Here is a 19429-nt window from a genome sequence, read left to right on the forward strand (position 1 = left end):
AGCTCATGGAATATATATCTTTAGAGTTTAGATACTCAATATCGCAATCGAATTGTGTGATATAGGGTATATCTACTTGTTTGAAGAAAAGAATTGCGCAATTTACGTAGTCTTGCTTATTAAAAATTGAAAGTGGGAGAAATCTGCGACTACAGGGAACATACAGATCATGTTTATAGACTACTATATCGGAAATGTATTGTCATGTACGTATAGGTTATAGAATTTGTATGAAAAATATGACAACCGAGTTTTTGGCGCGTAAACGTCCACGACAAAAACCGAGGTCGTCATATTTTCCAATATAAAGTATATAACCTTTTTATTATATACTTTAAATTTGATTTAGAAACTAACAACAATTTATAATTTTATTTTTAACAATTTCTTTATTGGTTTAACGGCGTAGTAATTCTTCTGTGTATTGATTGTAAGGTAATGTTTGCGGGTCGGAATGTTTCCGGGCATATACCGTGTGATATATGCCCGCAAACATTTAAAGAAGAAAAAAAGAAGAAATGGAATTGAAAGGATATAATAATGAGTTGTACGTCACAATGTCTTAGAAATAGGGTTTGTAGTTGGTTCAACATATATATCATCCGATTTGGGTATATTATAGTGGGATATCCATAAGTCATAAACTTAGTCAGGATAAAGTACATGTGCATAACAAACTGTATTGCAAATCAAGGGATGGGTTTCATTGTATGTCTAAAAAGTCCCTGCTGTAGTGGGAATCTGCATTAAATAGTTAGCGTTCGAAATATCATATATTTTAGTGGCATGTGTTTGCACAAAGACAATTTAAAATCCAAATGCACAATGGGCATGAAGGCACCACTAGCGTTCTTCAGTCGATGAGGAAATATTTAATGAAGTAGAAAATTTTCAATGGGAAAAGAAGTGGTCCAACTTAAGCAGCAAAACAAGAGATAGCAACTTATTCCTTTGTTGCTCATTTGAGATTAAAACATGGAAGATCAAGTGTTTGCATTAATTTACTGAACGCTAAGTTGCGTGTAATTTACTGACAGAGTATTGATCCCTGCAATCTGATAACATATTCGTTATAAAATATGGCATAATACCATCTCAAATATTATTTATTTCTATGGAGTATTGAAATGATTCACAATTGCATGTTTATATTCTCAAAGTTGAATGTTTGGCGGTTTAGTTAACAGTGGTATTTTGTCCTCTCCTATTCATTATGTTTAAAGGGTTCACTTACTCAATTTACTTCCTTGTTCGGAATGGCTGTTCCGTATTGGTTCTGCTGTATTTTGTCACTGGGATTTATATATTGCTACGGTATGTACAGTGTTCTGTTGGTAGTTTGTCCTAGTGTTTATACGCCCGTCATTAGACATGCCGTATCATGTTATGGCGCTGTTCGTGCGTATGTCTGGTTGTTGGCTGTTTCATTTTCTCACTGTGATTTATATATTGCTACGGTATGTACACAGTGTTCTGTTGATATTTTTCCTTGTGTTTATACGCCCGTCATTAGACATGACGTATCATGTTATGGCGCTGTTTGTGAGTCTGTCTGGTTGTTGGCTGTTTCATTTTCTCACTGTGATTTATATATTGCTACGGTATGTACTGTCTTGATTATATTTATCGTTCAAAGCATCCATCAAAATTTGTCTATGTAGCCGTTGGTTGTCTATGATCTACTAATACGTATTTGTTGTGAGGTATGAAGTGTTTTCCAGTTGTAAAGAATGGGGAATTCTATGACTCAGCTTTTATAATTGATGAAAAATGATAATACAGATCATCCACAGCGTGTCCTTTTAGAATTTTTTCCGCAACATACAATTTTTTTCCGATTCTTGTTTTCAATTAATAAAGTATTGAAAAAAAAATGAACGATAGGGTACAAACTTGGGAAGTCGCTGAACAAGTTGTTTTGAAATCCATCTCATCTGAGACGTTTTATACGTAAAAACGTGTCTGCAAAAATTAATAAATTGGGATCTTTTACCATGTTTAGCAAGTACAGCAGGTATTGGTTTATTTATTTCATAACATCGAAATATAGAAGTACAATGTTGGCTTGAAGATCAATAGTACAAAAGGAAAATATGTACAAAACCCGCTGATGATTTGATGACATAATCGATGAATATTGGGATATACATAGAAAATTGATATGATGAAGGGCACTCTTTTCAAGGAGTTGAAAACTTGCGAAAAGAAACATTTTCCTTTTATAGCGTCACAAAACGACATACATTGTGAAACTATGTACATGTCAGAAAGGATTAGATAACGGTATATAAATACATAATAAGATAAGAATGATTTGAGGTTTTACTTTAAAAACTGGTAATACTGGCGATTATCAGTCTAGTTGTTGGAAGCTAGCTTCATTTTCAAATCATCACCTAATGTCATTTCTAACACAGACCTTATCAATGTACGCCTAAAGGTTCTTTTACATACACCGCGATGTGCTAATTCAAATATTAATTTCAAAAGACTAGTTTCCTACACATAAATGTTTGCAATTTTCGAATTAAATCACTTCATGATATGGGGCTCACGGCGGGTGTGACCGGTCAACAGGGGATGCTTACTCCTACTAGGCACCTGATCCCACCTCTGGTGTGTCCAGGGGTCCGTGTTTGCCCAACTCTCCATTTTGTATTGCTTGTAGGAGTTATGAGATTGATCACTGTTCGTTATCTTCACCTTTCATGACAACTTCATTTTTTTAACTCTCAAATGAATCTCCCTTTTAATTATCAGTGTTTAATTGCATGGGCGTTTGGGCCATGAGTTCAGACATCTCCCGAAATGAAAATCAGAACATAAACAAAAATAAATTATAATTAAATGTAACTACGATAACAACCTCTTTTTTAATATTAAGGTTACCCCTACCACTGTGTATAATTACAAGCAAGACCCAGTATGAGTCCACACATCCATGTAATATATATGAAAAGTTGATACAAAATTTAACATGTTTTGTATGTATTTTATGCAGTAGGTACTGTATTTTTGAACCCCAGTAGATGCACATCCAAACTCCAACAAAAAAATCAAAGGTTGATTCCCAAGGTATATTGTTGGGTTTCATTTACCACTAATGAACATATGTACTTCATCATGTAAAACTTGCACGGTACCAATTTTGATGCACCAGATGCGCATTTCGACAAATAATGTCTCTTCAGTGATGCTCAACCGAAATGTTTGAAATCCGAAATAACAATGAAGTTTTAGAGCTATTATAGGAAAAAACAGTGTGCCAAAAAATGTGAAGTCAAATTCGTCTAAGGATAAGAGCTATGCATTAGGGAGATAATCCTTAATTTTGAAATAGATTTCTAAATTTTATAACAGCAATTGAATATACATCCGTATTTTCAAGGTAGAAACGAAGTATTTAGCCACTGGGCTGTAGAGACCCTCGGGGACTAACAGTCCACCAGCAGAGGCCTCGACCCAGGGATCATGATGTAAAACTTACACGATACCAATTTTGATGCACCAGATGCGCATTTCGACAAAGTATATCTCTTCAGTGATGCTCAACCGAAATGTTTGAAATCCGAAATAACAATGAAGTTTTAGAGCTATTATAGGAAAAAACAGTGTGCCAAAAAATGTAAAGTCAAATTCGTCTAAGGATAAGAGCTATACATTTAATTCAGTTCGTTCTGTTAGAATGCTCAGCAAAACAATAATTCACGAGAACACAAACGACAAAGTACACATGCTATACTAATGTTCGACGAAATGCGGATAATTCAACATTATATTGGACTCTGAGGAATAAATACATAATTGTTTCCATAGCATGGCATGAACAAAGTTTACAATATCCATACAGTCAGAAATGTTATCAACACAATAAATATAGAATGTGCCTCGGTCAATACCTTATGATTTAACTTACCTATTTTACTGTCTAACCATTTGCACATTTTATTTCAATTTATGTTCAAGCAATTTTTTTTCAGAAATTAATTCCTGAAAAATCATTCATATTTAAAGTACCCCCACCTTTTTTGTTAGATGAAAGTCGTCAATTATATTTGAAAAATCTAAATTATTTTTAATTTTTAACAGATCTTAAGAGCCATTCTCTGTAAGCATCAAAACATTTGGAAAACGACCGACACGGATTTTGACGAAATTTTACACAAAGTATACATACTTCAGTCCTTTAATCATGACACCTTTAAAAATGGGAATTGACTCGTGTTTCCATGGCAACAAGACATCCAATTTTGTACAAAGACGTGCCCCTCAGTAAATATTGAATTTTCCTTTATAAAAATGTGTATATTCATTTTTCATTTAATTTCCATTGCTATTTAATTAAGCTATGTTGTGTATAATTTTTAAAAATAAAATTAATTTGCTGCAACACCTTAACATGAAATGTATGCCCTCAAATACCCCCAAATCCCACTGAAAATGAGAAAAAAATTGTTTCAATTTTGTGTAGAAACACAACCACTGGTGGATTGTTCTTACATTGACAAATGTGTATCGTATCTACTAGAATAACATATCAAAAAATTAGAGATGTCATATTTCATTTAAGAAAATAAATTGATTTTAAAATTTGCACTATTGCGAAAACATGCGAGTTTTTCCGAAATCTAGATCACCTCGACTCTTGACTGCAATGCGTATTCCAAGTATATTCATGGTCAAGACAAGTTACGTCCCTTTTCTGAAGTGAAAGTAGAAGTTCGTGAGTGGTGATTTGGATATTTTGAGCTGGTTTAAGTCTTTAAATCAACTAGAATTTTACATTTGATACTTAAGTGTTTGTCGGAGACCGTTATGCTCTCGATGGGTAGCTTTCAATGATGATGTATCAGTGGATTTACGCTGCGATCGTGATTACAACAGGGAGAACTTGTATGCAAAAACTTCTGAGAAGATTAGCCGAAAAAGAAACGCATAGGTGGCATTAAATGTGTCCAATGCTGTTGTCATAACAATTCAGATCCGTAAGTACTTTACTATCATTCATTTTGCCTCAGTTTGTAAAATAACTAGACAGTAAACAAATATATTATATAGTTCATCCATTTCCACATGCAATTCACCGTTGAATATAAACTTCAAGCAAAATCTTGTATATGAGAAATGCCTGTGCCGATAGGTGTTTGTGAATAAGATTTATCACATTAACTTTAATGTTTGTAAATATTCATAAATCTGTCAATTTAATTTCATTTTGAAGTTTCCAATTGCCAATTCTGATGTTATTTAAACTTATCAATCAGCAAGAAATATTTATTTTTCTTAATATACATTTGTAGCTCTGACAGTCAGGGGTGCAGATTCAAGATTGGATGTTCTAAATGAAATTAAGACAGAAATATTTTCTGTGAGGAATGTATAAGACTCAGCATCATCATTATGACAACAGAGTTGTGGGTCATTAAAATTTAAGTGGATCCAACATGGTTGGAACTTGTTTAAAGATTGTTCAACTGGAATGTGTCCACTGAGAAAATCACAGAGGCTGAAACTGTTGGAGAATATCTGACAACCTGTTTTTGAATTTATCATCCCCTTTCATGAAAGGAACTGTACTCAACTGAACAATGCAACTGTGCATGTCCATAGTTTACAGAAAAATACTGATATACATTGTATATGCAAAAACAAATATAGTGTGTTAGTCATTGTTTACAAACTCATTTTTAGATAAAGCTTGAACATATGATTGAAGATTGTTTAATTTATTTTCTGGAATGACTGAGAGCTTCACAGACGGCAATTTAAAATGTACAATTTTAATCTAATACAAAACAATCAGGATAAGTCTGACAGAAACAGGACAACTTTAAATTGATATTCTTAATATAACCAAGATGGACAAAAAATTTGCTTTTAAAAACAAAATAATACCCCACCCCCCACCCCGAATTGGAAGTTGGGCAGTATTGTTTGTAATGCGTGCATCTTATAAGTCATTCATCTACATGTACGACACATAAACCCACATCACAATTTTGATACAAAACCAAAACCTATTTTTAACAATAGCAATCCCCCACCCCTGTAAATTGTGTTGTTATAAACAATGGATGTTTTGGGAATTTTAATGGGCATTGATTTTGCATTGCAAGTCTTTTTTAATGTCATCGTCACAGAATCTGGTATTCATGGAAATGAATGAAATTATTTGCAACAGAGTAATTAGAAAAGTGCACTTATGTACTTATGGAGAAAGCACTGACACAAGCCAAAAGGCCATCCATATTCAGTTGTTTTTCCCCCACTAAAGTTGGATTAATCGAGAAATAAAGAAATGAAATGAAAGGGCATATTAATGATTGGGTATGCATTCTTTTCCCAACATTTTCTCGACACTGATTTTTATCAGCTACCCACATACATATGTACTAACGATTTCTAAATTGTTTTGTGTGTCAACTAAAGCTGCAAGGTATCAGGAAGATGATGTTACTTAGGTCATAATCTACTTACACCAGTACACCACCCTTTCATTTCATTTCTGTTTAATCATTTGAATTTAATTATTACAAAGGGGAAAATATGAAGAAAAATGTGTTACTATGGAAAAATCAACCATAATCATTGAAAACAATTTAATGTTCATGTACTTCAGTAGATTTATTCTACAATATCATAACTTCATCTTTGTATTCTATATATACTAATATACTAATTAAGAAGGAATTCAATTTGCAGTTTAGTTGCTATAGAAACCTACTTCCATGGAAACAGTATGTTGACGATTTAGATTTCTTTTCATTTACATTTTAAAGTACAAGTATTTTACCTACTTATACTCAGTTGAGTCAGTTTTGACCAGAGATGGCTAGTCCAAAAGTCCTGTTATGAAAATGTTGGTAATCTGACTGTTTTGTCTCCATGGAAACATTAAGTAGGAACTGTTATGAAACAGCTGCTACAGTTCCTATTTAATGTTTTCATGGAGACAAAACAGTCAGATTACCAACATTTCATCACTAATACTATAATTCAAATGATTGAACAGTCATATAATGCTTTTACAGGAAATACCTAGAGATAAATAGATATAAATCTTGTGAAAAGTAAAAATTCTATTCAATACAAAGTAATTCAAACACATTAAAAAAAATTCATTTTCATATTAAATGTAATGATCTTCTACCAATGCCTTTTGACTTGAAGATTTTTTTCAAATGTTTGCTACACCAACTAATCCAACTTATGACTAATCCATGGAAATTATGAAATTTGTACTTTATAGCAATTATTAAGATTATGACAGAACACTTTCACTTAATAATAGGCACACACGTTTCTGCTTCCTGACACAAATCAGTGTTATAGTCAGCACTTTTCTTCAAAACTAAGGAACCATATACATTTATCTTATAATGGTTGCTATGGTAACAAAAGAATTAATCATTTATATGGCTAATTTAACTAGACTTTTACATCAATTTACATTTTCAAATATAATATGACAATGAGTTTACACTATCACATGGTAATAAGCAGATCTGTAATGATTTCTGATACAAATTAGCATACTAGATTACTTATTAAGAGCCATTCTCTGTAACCACTTAAACATTTATATAAGGGGTCCGGCACGCACTGTCACCGATTTTTTTCAAATTCGGCACATCGACTTAATCTGGCATAAGTAATGTAAAACCATCATAATTTGGTTGCTATGCAACTCTGTTGCCATGGTAATACGTGCATGCCATTCAGGTCACAAAAGAGTCAATTTTCGCATGAAAAATGACATTTTTCATTCAACTATACTGGATTAACCTATTTGAGTTCTTATTTAATCATTATCAAATGATACTATATAGCATTTTTATTTTTTAGTTTGATATTTAGTTGAAGGTTTGAATAATTCTGTTATATTTTCATTCTGTCTGGAAAAGAGGGTTGTTTGATACATTCTGAAAAAGCTAATTTAGAGGCACATTTGAATGATGGATAAAAACTCCCACATTCAGCTTGAAATCTATAAATGCTTGTACAACATACATTAGATATAGTACTATCATATAACAATGAGACATGTTTGGGAATCTACCATCTAAGCTGTGTTTCCATGGGAACAAAATGATGCATTTCGTCATGATATGACAGTAGAGATGCATTTTTCAATGTAATTCAAAATTCAATTTTCTATGTATTCAAAGTATATAATCTTAATAACCGATTGCTACTGATGTTAGATTTTAAATTTTAACAAGTGTAATATGAGAATTCATGTTGGTTGCCATGGAAACGAAAATTGCTATTTCTTTTCAAATTCGAAATTCATGCAAAATAAATAAATGTTTAGACCAAAAAAAAACAACAACTTTTATAGACAGATTCAACTGTAGTCAATGTTATAGTTGATAAATTATTAATACTGATAGTTAATTCATATTACATTGTTGATATGGTAACAAACTATCATATAACAGCAAACTCGATGTTCACATTCTTTTCAAGTAAATCTCATTTTGTTATACATCATGCATGTTCTTCAATCATACACACTCCTAATTTGTAACAGATAATTAGATCAATGCATAGTTTTTGGTTTTTTTCTTCTTTTTTTCTTCAAATGTGCATGATTTCTATTTGTGTATTGTACATGTATCACAAATTGCAAATGTATATCTTAAGAATTCATCAAAATAACTACCATATCTAGAAAATGCATATTTGAATATTTCAGTTATTTCAAACTATAATGTACATTTTTTCACCTTACCAATCGAATTAAGTGTGACATTGAAATCGAATAATTGATCTTAAAAATTGTTCAAGTTAAATAAACTAAATAAGATACATAAAGATTGTAATTTATCATAGATTCACGAGGAATTACCCCCCTCTATGCAGTTCAATATTAGCTCTGCTTACTATGTATGTGCAAGAAATGTTATGCCAGTGCCATATATGAAATCTATTAAACTAACATTGTTTATTACATGACTTGACAATTTACAGTTACTTATGAGGAAGTATTTTGACCTTGACTCGTGACCTTGGCATTTGATTAAAAACAATTGAGGGCCTCTGTTTTCTAGAGTATGGACGTTCATCATGGTCACTCGTTTAACGTATCTTTTTAAACATAGGTATGCGAATTATATTTCAACATCATAAGAAGACCTTGCTTATAACTATAACATACCAATGATGTTCATATTGAAGTCATTTAGTATGCTGGAAAAGTCAATATCTTTAATATCTGACATCGTTGGAACCCACGGGTTGATTCATTGATTATCATTTAACGTACCGCCGAAGAATTTTTCACTCATATGGAGACGTCACCATTGTCAGTGAGGGTTGCAAAATTTAGGCCTATGCTCGGCGCTTAATTACGGCCTTCGAGCAGTGGGTTCCGATGATAAATATTTCATAATCGTATCCTATTATAAATAGTATCCCTTTATTTTAGAATCATATATTACAAAATAGACAAGATAAGCACACACAATCTTTTTCATTTTCTAATTTTGCGCATATATAGTCATCATGGCTAATCGTCTTCTCAATGGCATAGAGACAACTAAAATATAATGTGATCTGCTGTCCTGATAGAAATTCTTTCCGGTTAAATGAACCACACCCTATCATATCCTTTGAGGCAACATAAGCATCGAACATACACTGATGCTTCTAACTTGGCCCCCACCAAAATGACAATATGACACTTCCTACAAAATCAATAGATAATATTAATTTTAAGAGAAATACCAAGATGAATATATGCAAGCATATCAAAATCTTATGTCCCATCTCAAATGTATTACTTGTTCTCCCCATGTCATCTACGTCTACTACTACATGTAGCTGTAATATGTATTCCTTAAATTATATGTTTGAATGAAATCTTATTCAAACCCTTTTCTTACGGTAGGTAATAACCAATCCAATTAAAATTAGATCTTCCATCCGCTCCCCAGTTTTCGATACGTCGCGTATCGAAAACTGGGGAGCGGATGGAAGATCTAATTTTAATTAGATTGGGTAATAACTTACTTAAATACATGTATTCTTATCTAGATTTAGTTTCATCTAAACTCTAAGGTGATTATATGACTTCAATTAATCAACACATGGGTTAATTATAATATTAAAAACAGAGAGAATTGTTTTGCGGTATTTTATCACTTGATGACTTATGCGACGTTTCTCAACAATATATATAAATTTTCATGAATGTGCACTCTGCCTCGTTTCTACAAAAACAAATCTTGGGGTACGTCGTATTACCATGTCTGTTTTAGAGATAGCATTCTGGTACTCGGTATTTTGATAGTTTCTAATATTGTTGCAATCAAAAGTTATGTATTACATCAGGTTGTATATATAAGGACAGTACAAATATGTTTGAGCAAATAATGGATCAAATCCAGGACCCCTACATTACAAGATAGGTTATCTAATCGCTAAGCTACCCAGACCGGTAAAATTTGAATTTATTTCCGAAATCATACGATAGCTTTTTATATCAAGAAGATGGAAAACAAATAAATGTCAGAAATGTTGCTTGTATGTCCTTAATGCAAGGTGAAGATAACGAACAGTGATCAATCTCATAACTCCTACAAGCAATACAAAATAGATAGTTGGGCAAACACGGACCCCTGGACACACTTAATAAATACTTTTGTTTTGTTAGTGGCATGTGTAAAATGAAAACAAAATCAAGCTGAACAAAAAAAAAAAAAAAAAGAAGAGTAAATTCCCATGCATAACATGTATAGTCTAAGGTGTATCAGTATTGGTATTTCTACAATATTTCAATTCTGTTTAATTAATTGAATTTATTCATAGAATTGATTTTTTTTAAAGTGTTATCAAAAGTAAAGAATAATTAATATGTGGATGTCTAATAATACTGAATAGTGTCCCCACCTCAATTCACTTCTCAGTTGAGTATCTGTACATGTATAACACCCCCCCCCCCCCCCCCCGAACTAATACAAGTAGAAAGGATTAGAGATAAAATTCAATGTTATGACCCATTACTTTATTTCATGAAGGATAGCTTATTCAATGTTTTGGCATGTATCATTGGGGGGGGGGGGGGGGAGTATGCAATAGCTTAATCACAACAGGGCGTCTCTTTTCTTTTATGTAATATGTATAATAACGAAAGGTCATGCATTTTTCAAATGAATAAATATCTATGATTTTTTTTAATGATTCTATTACTTCATTCTATTATAAAACAAAATTATAATGATAACGATTTTGCATTTATTATCTCGATTTCATCCTAGTCATACGATCCCCTACAGAATAAAGCGTGCTGCATCAGGCCTAAGTAGATCTAAGTACTGTAATGTATGACGCCACAGTCTACATTTTGACGTCATATCAATACAACTGAAGCAGTGGCGAGTTGAAGGGTGAATATTTAGCACGCACGCACATCATATGTGCCATGCTATATTGGCAGATCTAGAGAAATCCATAATTGTACACAATGTGTATGAAAACATTTGACATCAAATGATTGTGATCAAGTTGATTAATTCTAGGCTTGTGAATGGATATCAAAGTAAATAGAATAATTACCTGTATTACTAGAACGCTGGTACTCGGAGATATGTCTCTCACACCTTCTTTCGTGTGGGTGAGTGGAGAGAATATTTTGAATGCCACATGTCTTCGTCTAAACTTCTGTCAGCATGCAGTAAGACATTATCCCGCCAAATTATATGTGTTTCTATGTAATTTTACTGCCTTATCACGTTGAAGAGTTTCAAAGGGGAATAACTCTTGGTTACAGAATGCATTTCCCCCCATAAATCATTCATTTCAAATTGTATGAAATAGGCAGATTCCCAAAAGTTTTAGTTTAGATTTATGAAGAACATAGATTAGTTGTTTTAAAAACCTTTGTCACTTTATTTGAGGTGGATGCGAATAAAAGTTATTAAGACATAAAAACCATTGAATTTAAACACAATTTTACAGATTTGTTCAATTATAAAAATCACTTAGGATTGTCCATTATTCATTTTTTCCCTTAAATGACAAATATGGGATCTGTTTTATAATTTAACTTGAAAATTAGAATTTTAAGACTATTCATAATCTTTTATATTCAACTTTTGTGCCAAAACTACCAAATTCTAGAAAATGGCCAAACTTGATAAAAGTGTACCTGTTTCTATAGCAACCATGATCACTATCTAATTTTTAAATATATTTTCTTGAATATGTTATATAGATGTTTCATTCAGGTGAGTTTCGTGAAAATCGGTGACTATGCGTGCCGAATTTTTTTAAGTGGTTACAGAGAATGGCTCTTAAAACCTTGTTATAAAATACTGAAATATGGTTGCTATGGCAACTGAAATATTTCATAACATGATAATTCATGATATTTATCATTGTTTATGTCAAATTTAATAGATTAAGGATATTATATTGAAAAATTATTAAAATTGGACTCATATATTCATATTATGAGATTTTTCATATTACCATGGCAACCAATTTTTCAAGCTATATAATTTTATTTTGCAAAATAAGACATTGGTCGTTTTTTTTATTTTACACATAATGGGATGAATTAAATCATATATAACTTTCATTGATGTGTGTTGTTGTGTTTTCTTGTAAATGATGTCATAAAATGGCTTTAAAATGATTTTTTTTCAAAAATAGTCAAAATGCTAAAATATTGATTTTTCAACCTTAGGAACAATAGGTAATCCAATATTGATTTATTGATGTTTTATTAAGAATTCATTATGCTGAACCTAATCTTTAAGCAAGCAGTAGAGAAATGTGTACATCAGTAAAATTAATTTGTTTATGTTTAATCAAAAACAGGCCAAAATCGAGCATTTTTAAGCATCTTGGGAGCTGTTTTCACAGTGTTCTTGTTACCATGGCAACGGTACCTCAATTTCGAAATTTGTTACCAAATTCTATGAGAGGGTATCAAATAATCACTATATGCCAAATTTCAGCAAAATCGGTGAGGGTACTTTTCCACCCCTATAATAAAAATTTTGATGCTTACAGAGAATGGCCCTTAAAGACACTGTGTATATTGGAGATCTGATAATGGCTTGGGAAAGCAATCGGAAAGTTCTTCTATCCTGTGTTGTGAATAGCATAAGAAATCATTCCATCACAACAGTACCGTGAATTTAAATACCCTTTCCTATTTATTTAAATGTGTGATAAATTTGTAATGCATTTCTCATAAGTGATATAACTAGATATGAACAAGTAAACATAGTTTGATGTTTAGTTTTTATTTTATACATAATACATATCATCAATTTACATAAAATATGAAATTTGGGTTTAACCCAAAAGGTCTACAGGCCCCAGTCACCTGAATTTGACACATGTTTGTAGGAATATGTGATCAGGGCAGGATAATTACCAACAACACCCACTATATTGACTTCCTGGAGTTTCTGTATAAGCCAAACTGATCACTTCCTGAATCAATTCAATAGCTTAATCTGAAATACAAAATTGATAATAAAACGTTACAATTCAATAAACGTGTACTTATTATCTAGTATTACGAATATCCATTCACATTCATACATGTACTAATTATATGGGTCGATTTAAAAAATATAGATATTTGAGCTGAAATAAAAAATTTCCAATGTCGCAGAAAATTAATTTTCATATTCATGAAGCACTGTAAAATAAATGTCTATACTATTTAATAGCAATGTTCTTTAATATTTTCTTCATTGCGATTGCTAATTAAATCAAGTATTTCAAATAATTTAATGCAAATTAGTAGATAAAAAGTAAAATAAGTATGTCAATGGTCAAAATCGACCTAAATGTAAAATGTGTACATGTATTCCGTTTCTTCGTCTAACAACTGCATTTATCAAATGATGCAAGTCTAATTTTTCATTTCATAATTATAAGAATATTATCAAAAATATGGTTGTACGAAATATTCTTTTATTAATTTCACAATTTATCAATTTAGTCAATTGTAAAATTGCTCTTTTTTGGTTCTGTAACTTGGAAAATTTGCGTAGTACATGTATCGACATATATATTATATTGTAAAGCTTATATGGTACCAATTTTGATGCACCAGATGCGCATTTCGACAAATAATGTCTCTTCAGTGATGCTCAACCGAACAAGCTTTACAAAAATATATACATAGCAGTATCATAGTAACGGTGGTTATGACGTCGAAGGTAGCGGAATGTTACATCTATATTGTAACGTCATGGATAATATACAAAAATGATCTGAAAAAAGTACGGGAAAATCATCGGCAATTATAAAATATATTTTTAAGACATTTATTTTACAGTGCTTCACGAATATGCAGTTGAATGTTTTTGTTGATTGACTATGATACTGCTATGTATACATTTTTGTAAAGCTTCTGAAGATGAAATGAAAGCGCTAAAGCTTTACCGAGGATTTTTGTGTTTTTTCGTTTCATATTTTTTAATATTATTATCCGATTATTGAGACTCTATTTCAGTTTTGGATATATATATATATATATATATATATATATATATATATATATATATATATATATATATATATATATGTGTGTGTGTGTGTGTGTGTGTGTATGTGTGTGTGTGTGTGTGTGTGTGTGTGTGTGTGTGTGTGTGTGTGTATGTGTTTGTAAGCCCTGTCAATTGAACCAGTGAATAAGAAGGCACGCGTGTAAATCAACACGGGGTCGGCCAAAGGAACACGGAAATGGTGGTGTTCAGTTGGATTTTTATAAAAATCAGCATACAATCATTAAATAGGTCATCTACCATCAAAATCCTGAAGTGTTTACTTAACAGGATTTATGAGATGTGTGTAACAGGTGTGTAAAGATTTAGCACTCGTCCATCTTTTTTCCTTGCGAGCATGGCTTACACACTTTCGAAGTGCGCATGCTCTGTTTTAAATGACGTCATTTGTGATATCATCATAATGGAGTTTTCCAGGGAAAGAAGTTGGCCCATCTGAGGTAAGTAAACACGGTTGAAAGAAATTTTTTGCATGTTATCAATGGGTTTTTTATTACATAGACTGATTAAATGGTGTTTCATACCGATCGTGTTATGTACAAGCGACAGAGTACCCGAGTTACTGAAAATTTCGATGATAAAAGTGATAAATCTGCGTGAACTGTTTGGTGGTTTTTTTCTTTTTGAAATATAATCTTTGCAGTTAATGTACTCTGTATACTAAGAATTCATATTGATTTTGGATAGAATTTCAGAAAAAGAAATGCGCCAGGTCCTTAGGAATCAACCCCCCTACCCAACCCCCCACACGGCACATTTTTTGGATGATTGGAACGTATACCCCTTTACATCTGTCTCCCTACTTTGAAGTTTTTTCCAACGCCATGACATAAATAATAAATAGATAAATAAATAAAAATGCAAAAAGAAAGATGTATATGTATTCGGATTGGCATGTTCCACTTTGTCCGGGTTGAAATCCCTGAGGATGCAAGTGTACATTACGCCGCACTGCTTGCAGTACGTACATGGTACAGACGTACCGCATAGGCATGTAACTACTAAGACTATAAACTAAACATAATATGATATGTAAAACTATTACTCTGAATGCATTTTACTTGTTTACAATGTAGCCTGTCGGGCTGTGGTGTCACACGCGTGGTTTACACGTGCACTTTAGGTGGCAGTGGAGGAAATTCGAACGATGTATGGATTATTGTCTCCTGGTAACTTTAGCAGTTACCTTTTGCTTTCAATCTACTTTTTAAGAATAATTCAACCTTCGCTAATCATTTCCAAGCTGCATTTCGATCTTCGAAGAATGATCTTCAGCTACAATACAAAATTAAGGAATGATGTTGTGTACTGAGTTTTTCTTGATTGTTTACATCTGTGATTGTTTATGTGATGTATACTGATCAAGCTGTACAGTGTCATGACATATAGTGGCATAGCTTCCATTTATATGCTAGCGCATCATTTTGTCAGAAGAAGAAATTTCTAAAATTAAGATTTTTAACATGTATATGATTATATGTGTTTGTTTGATTTTAGTATAATACCTGTAGAGAATATTTCAGTAATATGAAGTGCGACACATTTAGACGCATGCATGTGGTGTTTGAAGGTCTCATCTGAAATACCAGCAACTTTCTCTTTTGAATGCTAAATATGACGATGGAGCATTCACCTCACTACCTACATTTACACCCTAAATAAAGTACATTAGCATGGCTCGAAACCATGATTTCTTCATCATGAAGCAAATGCTGTGTTACCACTGAGCTACCAATTTTTTAACATGAATTCATAGCTAAAAATTTTAAAAATGTATAACTAATTTTTTGGTTAATTCCATAAATATTATTCCTCTCTCTAGACACAATTCTGGGTAACCCCCTGCCTTTTGGGGATATAAGCACATCATTTCTTTCAGAATGGGACAATGTCAGGAGAGCTTTTGTTATTTGTTATACTCTTAGTGTTGATGGCATCTATGAACAACAGGATAATGTTTTTAGATTATTATTTCTGATATCATATTTGTAAATTGTTTATGAGGGGTTGTTAACGTTTGTGGACAAAAGGACACACTTATTAAAAATTCAAAGTTATGATAAGTAAAAAATATAGGAGATGTGTAACAAGATTGTAGATTTGAACATTTTAATTTTAATTAATTTTTATAAGTATTGATTTCAGATACATGTATGACATTGTATGCTTGATCGGGGAGGGGGGCTACAGTTAGATAATATTCTGGTCAGCACATTCGATAAACTACAGTTGTACATGGAACTCATTAAATCACTTCTTTTTCTTTCAGTGGTCTTCAATTTTTAATCTCCAAGAAGGAAATGTAATTAAAAGATGAATAAAGTATCCCTAAGAATACCAGAAGAAAGGCTGTGTTGAGAAAAACAGCCCTTCCTCAGTACCTCAGAACTAGATGATAGCCCTTGTTACTTTATGCTGAATATGACACAGTATAGAAGATCTGATCATGAAGAAGTTACACCATTGATACACTTGCCAACTACCAAAACTACTTTCTGATAGTATGACGAGATTAGAAGATATCATGGTGTAGTCATGACACAAACTGCAAATCAAAGATTGTCTTCCCCAGAGGATGAACAGAGTGCTTCACATGGATAACATTTCCTTTTCGAGTTTTGAAATTAGTAAGTATACAAAATATTTTAGGCCACATAGTCATAAAATTATTTTTTAGATTTCCATCCTTGCTTGGAAAAAAATGGGGCAGGTGGTGTATTTTTTATTTTTCAGAATATATATTTCCCGTTCATTATACTCGCGTGTTGCTGTAGAGTGTAGATTACTTCATTTTTTTTTTTTTACATTGTTTTCTTTGGACAGAAAATTTTCATACAGCAATATTATAATTGTTTTTAAGTGATTTTGAAGTACATTTTCATGTAACACTGAAGTTGAACATTCTTTTGCGCTTTTTTGAATAATAGTAATTTTTAGCTCACCTGAGCTGAAAGTTTAAATGAGCTTTTCCAATCCCCTGTTGTCCGTCTGTCTGTAAACTTTCACATTTCTGACTTCTTATCAAGAACCACTGGGCCAATTTCAACCAAACTTGACAAAAAGCATTCTTTGTGAAGGGCTTTCAAGCCACACCCCCTTTCAAAGGGAAGATATAATTACAAAATTGCAAAAATAGGGTTGGGTCATTAAAAAATTTTCTCCTAAAGAACCACTGGGCCAGAAGAGCTGACATTTACATGAAAGCTTCCTGACATAGTGTAGATTGAAGTTTGTTCAATCATGACCCCCATAGGTAGGATGGGGCCACAATAGGGGATCAAATATTTTACATACAAATATAAAGGGAAAATCTTTAAAAATCATCTTCTCAAGAAACACTGGGCTAGGAAAGTACAAATTTACATAAAAACTTCCTGACATAGTGCAGATTCAGGTTTGTTAAAATCATGACCCCCTGGAGTAGAATGGGGCCATAAAAATCTTCTTCTCAAGAACCATTAGGCCAGAGCAGTTTACATAATTTACATGAAAGCTTCCTGACATACAGCTCTGTAGTGCAGATTCAAGTTTGTAAAATTAAAATTTCGAAAAGGTGTCGCTGTGTTTGGTGTAATTTTTGTTCGTTCTGCACAAACTTGCTCACTCAGCTTGACACAGTCTAGGTGTTCATATGTATTTTTTTTATTTTTCGTAACTTAAAATGTCGTGTAGCAATGGTGGCCAGATCAAATTTTCCTTCCAATGTTATAATAGGACTAGACATGGGTATCATTTTGCATACAATTTAAAGTATGTTTTTGCATATACACATTTTTCTAATGCCTGTACACATTGAATTATTAAACACCAGGCACGTCCTCCTATCCCCTTTACAAGCTATGTTTGTGTGGGGTTTTTTGGAGTTAGATTTTAGGTAGGAGAAATCATGGCCCCATGAGTAGGTTGGGCCACAATACTTAAATAGGGATCAAAGTTTTAGAAGCGAATATGTAGAACAAATCTTTAAATATGGGCCAAGGTGAATCAGGTGAGCGATGTGGCCCATGGGCCTCTTGTTTGAATATGCAGTTTATGCAGGATCAGGATATGCCATTGCCGTATCCGCTAATTAATGAGTCATAATTACCATCATTGTACCACAAAGCAACAGTCACTGTACTGTAGTTCTTTTGCTTAACATTATTCAATTCAGTTTGCCATCATCTTCTTCTAGTCTAAGACACGCACACTCAATAATAAAAGTTCCAAACACATAATTGGGAAATGGCATGGTATCGCATACTTTCACATTCAATAGCATCTCCATTAATCAATTTTAACAAGGCATACATGTGCAGTCACTTGACCAAATGCATATCACACTGCAACAGTCCTTCACAACTACCACATCTTTGGGTACCCTTATAATAGAAACATGTCAAATATAACCACAACATGCCAAAATGTTAGGGTCAGTCATTGAAATGCTCTAAATGTTTGATATACAAGCCAAATATTTGTTCTCAACTTCTTTTAAAAAAAAAAAAGGTAGAATAAAAAACAATGGGGTGGATAATTTTGAGAGGGGTGGGCGTGGATGATAATCTGTAAATATGAAATTCTATGTGGCCTTAAGTACAGTAAATATGAAAGCAGATCTTAGTATTTAACAATTTTGTTGATCCATAATTTATTTACAGATTTTATATGATATTATTTTGTATAATTAAAATCTTAGATGATATGTGTAGAATAATTATATCATTTAGCAAAATGTAATGATTTGTAAACTATAGATACATATACATGTAGTAAATTTGTGTAACAATTAATACATTCAACCCAAAAATGAATTTGCATATTTGAATTGATTTTTAGCTCACCTGAACCAAAGGTTCAAGTGAGCTTTTCTGATCACATTTTGTCTGTCGTCTGTCTGTCTGTCCGTCTGTAAA

At 32.4% G+C, this 19429-nt stretch overlaps 1 protein-coding gene across 1 annotated transcript in view; it reads left to right on the forward strand.

The window, feature by feature from the left end:
• Window positions 1-1482: 1482 nt before the first annotated feature.
• Window positions 1483-19429, forward strand: part of LOC130049104 (platelet endothelial aggregation receptor 1-like) — a 56786-nt gene continuing 38839 nt past the window's right edge. The window contains exon 1 of the mRNA XM_056146269.1: window positions 1483-1601. The gene's annotated coding sequence lies outside the window, so the exon portion shown is untranslated. The remainder of the gene's footprint in view (window positions 1602-19429) is intronic.

Source organism: Ostrea edulis, chromosome 8, assembly GCF_947568905.1.
Source record: "Ostrea edulis chromosome 8, xbOstEdul1.1, whole genome shotgun sequence".
Lineage (NCBI taxonomy): Eukaryota > Metazoa > Mollusca > Bivalvia > Ostreida > Ostreidae > Ostrea > Ostrea edulis.